The 9237-nt window shown below is 43.9% G+C and overlaps 1 pseudogene; it reads right to left on the bottom strand.

The window, feature by feature from the left end:
• Positions 1-1757: 1757 nt before the first annotated feature.
• Positions 1758-3299, bottom strand: LOC125549288 (annotated as a pseudogene).
• Between the last annotated feature and the right edge of the window lie 5938 nt (positions 3300-9237).

The raw sequence follows: 9237 nt of genomic DNA, 5'->3' as shown, positions 1-9237 counted from the left end.
TTTGCTCAGAAGAAGGAAAGTTGGCTGTGAGAATGATTTCTCGTACGTAGTCTTTCCTAGGACCATTCCAACAGGATGCTCAGAGGTGGGTGGAGAAAAAGCTCAAAAGGCATACTTCCTGCGCTTTCAGAGGATCTAAATCAGTCTTCATCCTTTCGCTTTTCAAAGCCCCTCGCAATAAATATGTAAATTCGTTTTGCAGAAATTCAGAGATTTTCGATCTCCTCGAAAGAAAATGAGTTCGATCAGCAACACCGGTCTCCGCAGCACCAGGATAAAGACCTTCTTTTTACCCATAACCTTTCTTTGCAGCATTGGAACCAAGATCGGGCTTGGCATAGTTACGAGGTTCCCGTTCTATTTAACTAACACTAACTGAAGCTAACCGGAAGCTTTCTTCTCATGCGACTCTTGGATCGAAAAGAGGCTGCTGGACTGGACCACGGCTGAAACTGCCAGGCACGGACTAAAAGCTTTTATCAGGGATTCCCGAGTCAAACGACTACCATACATAGCATAGAGCTGGAAGCTGCACTAGTGTACAGAGAAGACTGGATGTGAACACGGGCGGACATTGGCTATGTATGGGGCACTCACTAATCACTATTAGCAGGAAACAACTAGCAGAAAGAAAGATGAACGCACTTTCACTCCTTGCTCTTCAGCACGTACTCACACTTTCTTCTATTTTTAGTGTGAACTCACTTCTATTCTATATCAAGATAGGGGCTTCAGTACTTGGCTGACCGCCCGGTGGAAGACCTGGTTCTACCACACAAGGGCAGCTTTCGTAGTCCAGGATTATTTTCCTCATATGTAATTTCACCTCAATGTGGAAATGTCCGATCTTATTCCAAAATAGAAGGTCTTCATGAAGGTCTGTCTTGTTTCAGGAATATAGGTACCGAAGTTCAATAGCGGTAGGTACCAAGGAGAAGACGAGTCAGGGCCGATTGATAAGACTAGCTAGGCTGACCTTCCAGCCATACTCCATCCAATATCGAACGGAAGTGCTAAAGGTTTCATGTGATGCTGACCTCAATGAACCAGACCTCGAGAATTCGTTCATCCCTTCGCTCTAAGGATTGGTCGAGTACTTGGCCACATGCATGAGTAGGCCTGTTGCCGGGATGTCCCATTAAAAAGGCAGGTCCCATATTTGAAATACAAAAATAAGATCAGATAGCGCTCAAGAGGTTTTTCTCCATATGAGAAATCCTTCACTCGCAGGGAATTCAAATAGATGTGTTGAAGATCATCAAAGAAAGGAAAAAGACTGAATTCGATCCATCTCCTCCCTTTTCTTTAAACCAAGAGCTACTCCTCCCTTTTCTTTTTTTATGTAATTTCAATACGATTTCGTTTGTGTTCATGTTTTCAATTTAGAACCCCACGGAAGTGAATAGAAAAAAGAAAAATACCCCTGTGATACGCCTTCCTTTACCTATTTCTAGATTGATTGATGTTCAATGGAGGGAAACTTGCCATTCCTTCTTTCCTTTGAAATTGTACATTTTTTTGATTCTGAACTAATTGTATCCTTTTTGTTCCCATCGAGCTTTCTTGCCTAGTGACTAAGGATTTTCACACTTGTTGTGTCTATAAAAGATTTTCTCATAAAACACTAATAGAAGTGTTAGAGGGATTCACTTTCGATAAGAATCCAAAAGCAAGTTCCCTATACTACCTTCTTTCCCTCCTCTGTTTCTGTCTTTAAGAGGCAGTGCATCCGGCAGGAATCAAACCTACTTTTTGACCCATTTTGCCTTTCTAGGTTGGTGGGCGCTTTCACCATTCAGCCATGGATGCTTTAGCGAGTGAACTAGGTTTTTATTTGAGAGCGAACTAGGTTTTTAGTGGTATTCCTTCTCGAGCTTCTATTTCTTCCGTTAAGGGAGATTCGGGAAAAGATGGAATAGGAAGACGTGTTTCCAGAACGAACAAGATACGGGTAGAGAAGGGGAAGTTAGCAAAGTTAGACAAGATTGGAATGGGCATAGGAACATGTATTGATGTACCAGATCGGCTAATGCTCCCAGGTTGATGCGATGTATTCCACCAGTTGACTGGAGACTTTATTATTGGTATATCGATCGGTCCAGCACGGATTGAAATAGGAGCCGGTTCGACAGGAAGCTTTTGAAAACGCAGTGCACCCAGGTAAATAAGGAACAAGATGAATACAGAAGTTAAACGAGCATCCCACACCCGAAAGGTACCCCACATAGGCCTTCCCCGAAACCCCCCAGTCACTAACGTAAACAAAGTAGAAAAAGCACCAATTTCTGTACCGGTTCCGGAAGAGCGAAGAAAAAGGGGATGTTTTGTTAATGGGAACAAGGAACTGTTTATAGCTGTCGCGATATAAATAACTATACTCATCCGAGCCGCAGGAACATGTACATACGAAATACGAGAATTTCCACCTTGTTGAAGATCTGGTGGTGCTACCCGAAGACTTAAATGAATAGCCATCGCTGTTAAGAACAAACCGAGATCCAATGAGAATTTGCGCGTAGCTTTTTGTCTTTGACATAAAAAAATAAGGTTGTAATAACGAAACTGACATTTTATTTTCCTTGCCTTGCAAGTGGAACAAGAAAGACTATATAGTTATTTTGATTCTATAAACAATCAAAGGATTTCGCATGCTTTCCATGGAATGACGGAATTCCCCTTGCTTAGTTTTCGCTCCGCTCGTGCGTGGCACTCCTTGCTTGCGGAGCGGCATATCGGAAAAAGAAGGATTGACTTTCTATACGGGCCCGTCCCCTCTTACCCCTAACTAACAATTATGCTGCTCTCGCCTTTTTGTAATCTTATCTTTCAAAAATGCACTACTAATTTTTACGGCCTCCTTAGTCACCCTATCCACTCTCGTCCTGTTTTCGGGTTCCCTTTCAGGGGATGAGGATATTTCGATGATTTCTCCCTCCGTAGGTGGAAAACGCGTGGGTGAGTAGAGTCTGTGCTTTGCTTTTGGGGGCACCGGCAAGAAGCTTCTCGGCCACCCTACTCTGACTTGATTAGCTACTAGTAACTAGGATCGTTCAAACAGTCAGTCAGCAATGCGTACTTCTTTCCTAGTTGAGTGGATCTGCGTAGCAGAGCCCAATCTTCTACCACAAGCTCTGACCTGACTTGTTGTACTTGATTCACCCACGTAAATAGACAACTTGGATAATAAAAGTCATCCCATAAAAGAGAAGTGAGTCCGCATGTCGGCAAATGATTTGGAATTGAAACTGGCTACAGAGGAAACCGAAGCCCTAACTCCCCATTCTTTCTATCTTACATCGCCATCGCCCTGGCTGTAGAGTCACTTTTCTAATCGCTGGATTTATGTTTTCTTTGGCTTTTCCATTCGCTTCGTTCAACCCTGATCTATAGATAGCTCGGCTTCTATTAGCTGAGAATGGTTTTGTCAAGGAAAGGTTTCGCTACAACAACAATGAACTCACTTCTGATCAAATTGGATTGGAGGATGAATCGGTAATCTTTCTCTGTCTTGTGAGAGAGAGTCACTTGCTGTATTGAGAGCGGGCGGGTGACATGCATTAAGCGAAATCAGTTGTTATGTTTTTGATCTTATTTGCGCGAGAAGACCCTTGACTGAGGAGACGTGTTTGGCTTGGATGATGCCGCTATGCTCCTATTCACTTTCAGAGACCGCTCTGAGTTTGCCGGTTTTGCGGCAACCCTTTCACTAAGAACATTTTAGCCATTAACGAAATGCCACTATTCCACAATGCTTCTTTGATTTATGTGTAGAAGCGGTAGTAGTGAAGAAAATGGAGGGAGAAGAAAGAAAGCGATGTGACACGAGAATAGATCACATCCGGCAGCCAGCCATGCCATTAGATAGATCCGCTCTGAGTCTTCTGCAGGATGAGATCCGCTTGGTCTTGTGATAGGGGCTTGAGGAGGAAGAAGAGGGGATTTCTGAAAAAAAAGAATGAATCTCCTTATTTATAGGGAACAGGACGTGTGACTTCCTCAAACGAAACGAATGTGGCTTTCGTGATAAGGCAAATCCTTCGTTTGGTACAATCAACATATTGAATCTACGCTCGCTCGGCTCGGTGCTGAATGAACTCCTTCATTGATTCCGGGCTGCTCGTAGGGGGACTGTGAAAGCAAGCGTAGGAGATCAAAATGTGAGTCGAGTCCGATGGGTAAAAAGGGGAAGCAGGAAAGGGTTCTGATGTGAATTCTTCTGGTTTGTATATCTATCTCAGCCCTTGCTTGAAAACCTCAAAATTGACTTGCATCTTCCCTTATCACACTACACTTTCTCTTCCTTATTCCATTTCACTGAGCTAAGCAACACTTTTTCATGTATTCACCCGAGATATTATAGAAATTGGTCATATTGATCTGTCGTCTTGTTCTCGATAGGAACTTGCTGCTGTCTTGGTTGGTTTGAGAGCAGGCACTATCTATATATCCAAAACCGGAGGAGAGTTTGGGTTTGGATCACAGACGATCGGAGATTTTGGATTGAGATGGGTGGTTGTGCTTGAAGTTACGAGTCGGGTAATGCTAAGTTGAATCGGCTGATCCGTTTCATCCTATTTCGGCACTCTTTAGAGGCTATCGCTCGTTTACCGCAGATCTCTATCCCACAGCTGGCTAATAAAATCGCCTTGGCAATGTGTCAAGTCCTTTCAGTCAGAGTTCAACTCTTCAGCGAAAGTGAAAAATCTACGGTCTTCCATCCGCGGAGGTAGCCATGGACTCCATAGTATATGTTGGTAGCTAGCGTACAGGCTTGATGTGAGGGGGGGGTTGTTACCTATTCTATTCCCTTGCTTGGATAAAAACACCCATCTTTCCGTACGAAAGACACGCAACTAGAGCAACTTGATATTACGTATGTAGACCTGGCCTCCCTCAATAATAACTGGCTCACCCGATTGACGATTTTCAAAGATCTACGCCAAGCGCCTCGAAGCGGGGATCCACTTTTTACTACTTTAGAAAGTGAGAAGCCTTTGGCTTGATTTCTTCTGTGGCTTCTTTATGTTTACCCACGCCGCGGCTATTCAATAAAAGGATTGGTAGTTAGTTGCCTCACCCTATTGGTTGTTGGTTTTCTTTCTCCTCTGCGTTCGTGAAAAGCTAGTATGCTCGCGGAAATCGTCTAAAGGAAACTACTCGCTAACTCGCTAACAAGATGGACTTCTTCCTCTGGCTCTGCCAGGCTATGCTGCTCGCCTAAATCGGTATCAATAACTTCTATCGTACTTCGACCTCTCATTGGAATGATAAGTTGGCTACGACGAACTAATAAGTTTCTCTTCTTGTCACCTTCTTTAAGCCTTTCCTTCCGCTTCCATCGAGAAATATATATAGATAAGCTTGGAGAAGCGATTAAGGTGTTTCCACTCTTAGGTTGTTCAATATGCGAAGACCGTGTCAATCACTACACCAGTGATACGAAAAGCAAGCATTCTTCTCCAGCTGACGTACCGACGCCTCACTACTACTTAATTAGTGAAAGATACGTTGGGATGTTTTTAATTCTCCATCAAGAGGCGGGCAACTATCTCTTTTAACACTAGACTTCGGATCGCCTTCCTACTGGTTTTCTTCTCGGTCTCCCCAACTAGGGGAAATCTCAAAGCAAACAACAGAGCAACACCTATCTTTTTTCTTTAAGCACTGAACATCCGGATCCCCTTCCGACTTGCTTTTCCGGGCACAGGTCTTTCTAACAACTGGAACTCGTCTCCCTTTTCCTGATTCGCATCTTCTTCGGCTTTTGTTACGGTCTGTTCCTTCCTTCAGTCAGTCCTTCCTTCAAGATTTTTGCCTGCGGATCTCTCTCTTCAAAACATATATATCTTTCGGCGCCAGTCTTTCCTGCCTTACCTTAACCCCGCTTTCACGTGGCGAATCGGTATGAGGTTTCAGTGATCACTTTACGGTATTCTTTAAGCTTTCTTGGTCACCGGACAGAGTGAGAACTGCTCAGCTTGCTTTCTTTCCCTAGCACACACTTAGTAGATAGTAGGCACAGGTCCGCTAAGAGCTCATCGAACTTGACTTGTAGAGTGAGACCTGTGCTCGATATGGTTCATTTCAGTCGGAGTGGTAAGACTACAACCGATCCTCTTCCCCAATGCCAGCGTTGTATGTACCACCTACCTTCTACCCTAGCCGGCCCAATACCTTCTCCGCAGGGACCTCAACAGTCCACTACTTCTGCTGCACAGCCTAGTTCTTCTACACCAGCAGCTATTGCTCCTAATGATCCATCATCAATCTGATTCACCTGTCAACCCGAAGCTGCCATTTCCAGAACGGTTTGTGAAGTCAACTGAAGACAAGCAGATTGCAAAGTTTCTGGATATGATGATAGATATGCAGATTACCACCCCCATCCTTGATGGTGTCTTACAGGTGCCGATGTATACACAATTCTTTAAGGACCAGCTCGCAAAGAAGGGAAACATTAACGAGCCAGAACTGGTTACTCTTACTAAGGAATGTAGTGCACTCGTTCAAATAAGCTACCTCTCAACTTAGATGAGCCTGCCAGTTTCAGTATTCCATGCTTGATAGGAAGTCAAACTTTCCATGCTTTATGTGGTCTTGGGTCTACTGTGATTCCCTTCACTGTCTACGAGCCACTACCATTGGGTGATGTACGGCCGACTAGCATCACTCTCCACCTTGTTGATCAGGATCCGGCAGACATTTTGGGTGATATCCTTGCGATAGTTGGTAACTTCGCATTTCCAGTTGATTTTGTTGTCTTGGAGATGTAGGATAAGAGCTTTCCTATTTTTTTGGGAGACCTTTTCTAGCTACTGCAGGGGCTGTCATCGATGTGAAAGATGCTAAGCTCACGCTTCAATTTGGTGAGGAGAAAGTCTCATTTGACATTAGGTATATCTTCCAACTCACCTTCCTCACTGTCCAGACCATAGTAAGCAATATGAAACGAGTCACTTAAGCCCTAGTAAAAGGCTACTCTTTGAATCCCCTCTTTAAGGCATATAAAATTAGTACTCTTCCTGAGCTAGCTTAAGCATATCTCGAGCGAGTGAGTTTCCCTCCATCAAGTTCTAAGCGATCAAATAAGGTCCTTGCTCTCGAGCCAATGCCAATACCAATAGATAGGGTCTAAACGAAGGATTAAAAGGAGGTTACCGGTTAAGGGCAAATGCAATCTCTGAGCCAGTTGGAGAAAAAAGGTAATCAAAGAAAGTTTCAGTTGGACTTTCCCTGCCAACCCTACCCAAATTTCATACCCTGCGGTTTTCGTTCCTCTATTGATATTTCGTTCCTCGAATCGAGACTTTCTTTGTCGAGGATCTCTGGTTTAGGGTACTCCATCGAGTTTTCTGTTTCTTCTTCTAATGGCTGTGTCCGTCTAAGGTGGCTATTTGAGCGATTTAAGTATCGCGGTTGTCTTGAGCTCTGGATTGATGGACGGAAACCCGGGGCTGGGTTCGATTTCAACTCGGAGATAGCCGGGTCTATAGTAAGAGCCGCTTTGTGAACAGCATCGGATGACATAGCCAGGGTAGCCGCAATAGAGCAATTATGCCTTAAGCCCAAAACTCTTCCTTCTAGGGATCAGATCAACCTAAAGCACCATCAGTTGTGGATTCATCCACAAAGTCTTTCTACTTAGCTCGTCAAGCGAAGTAGCTATCAACGGCTTTAGCATGACAACTAGAACATCAAGCCATGGTAAACTGCCAAAGCTTCTGCTGTAGTGTAGCACCAGGGTTCAGCCTTCTCCTTGCCGAGTTGCATCGCCCGCATCGTGTTCAATTGGAAAGTCTGGCAAAGGCGCTTCCAACTCCTGGTTCAGGGTCTGAGGTTACCAAACAAAGATGAATCCTGCGCAATCAGAGATTAAGCCATAAGATCCCACCCAGAAACTGGAAGAGTCGGGGGCACCTACCGAAGGAGTCTTCCCTCCATCGATTCAATGACAAAATAGCTCTATTGAGAGGGCCTTTGACAACCCTCTTGAATGTGGCTCGCTCCTAGTTTTTCTTCCCCCGCCCGTTCTATCTAGGCTGGTGGCTATACCAGATTTCGTGTCTGATCGAACTTGAAACTAGCCCATTGAGCTTCTTGGATTCCAAACCAGAAAGAAGGATCGCACACAAGAAAATAGAGTTGGAATGAAAGATGGGGTAAAGATGAACTTTATTCTCCTAGCTGCTCTCCATCCAGCAAGTTACTCTCTTTCAAAAGATGACAACTCAAGATTACCAATCAAAACCAACGCTTTTTCTTCTCCTATAGCTTCATCATTACATCTTTCACTAGTTGTTGGATGTGAGTGATGAGATCGATCCATGGAATTTTGACCTCACTCACATACTTTGGAAGATGAAGAAATTCTCTGGAATTTACTTATGGGCTGGCTCTACATGTGGTCAGATGGGTTCCCCTCTTCAGTCATTTGGTACCTCTCCAACGCTTCCTCCTATTCCTATTGATCAGATCAAAGCCAAACCTATCTAGTCTTGCACGTTGTCACCCACCGCTCTTGCCAAAAACAAAGAAATTCTATCTTGGGAACTAAAAAAGAATCGGAATGGGAAGTATTTATTTCTTTTCTCCGGCTAGCATCCTTACTTCCTTCTTCAATGGAAATTCTATGTTTTGGCTCGGGTATAAACCAAAAAATGAGAAATTCTTTATTTGTAGAAAAGTCTTCTTTTGGTTAAATCTGGAGAACCCAGTCGAAACTCTGATTCATGTTTGTGGATTTTAATAGCTCTCCTATCTACCCGGAAATGATCTTCTACCTTTACTGTCTGTGTTCTTTACATATCTTTTGATTGTTTTTCATCATTGTGTCGTTACAAATTCAGTGGTTGCACCCTTGTGAGCAAGTTGTTGCCGGATTGGATAGGAGAAGTGAAACAAAGCTACGAAGGATAAAAATTAGCTGAAGAAGTTAAGAAGAGCATTAGTGAAGCGAGAGGAGGACAAGATGGTTGGGAAGAGGAGGAAGGGTATTAAGGAAAAAAGGGAGGCTTTATGTGGGGACCGCTGGAAATGCAAGAGCCAGGATAGCGCAAGAACTGCATGGGACAGCTACCGGAGGCCATTCAGGTATACTAGCTTCCTATAAGAGAACTAATAGGAACTTTGTCTGGCCAGGAATGGATGCCTCTCTTGAGGACAGACTGTGACGGTAAAGCACAACATCAACTCGCAATGGCCCTCGTGCCATGAGACATGGATTTTAGTCGACGTAGA

The sequence above is a fragment of the Triticum urartu genome, chromosome 3 (genome assembly GCF_003073215.2).
Source record: "Triticum urartu cultivar G1812 chromosome 3, Tu2.1, whole genome shotgun sequence".
Lineage (NCBI taxonomy): Eukaryota > Viridiplantae > Streptophyta > Magnoliopsida > Poales > Poaceae > Triticum > Triticum urartu.
The sequence above is the reverse complement of the archived record's forward strand: the minus strand, read 5'-3'. Positions and strand labels throughout refer to the sequence as shown.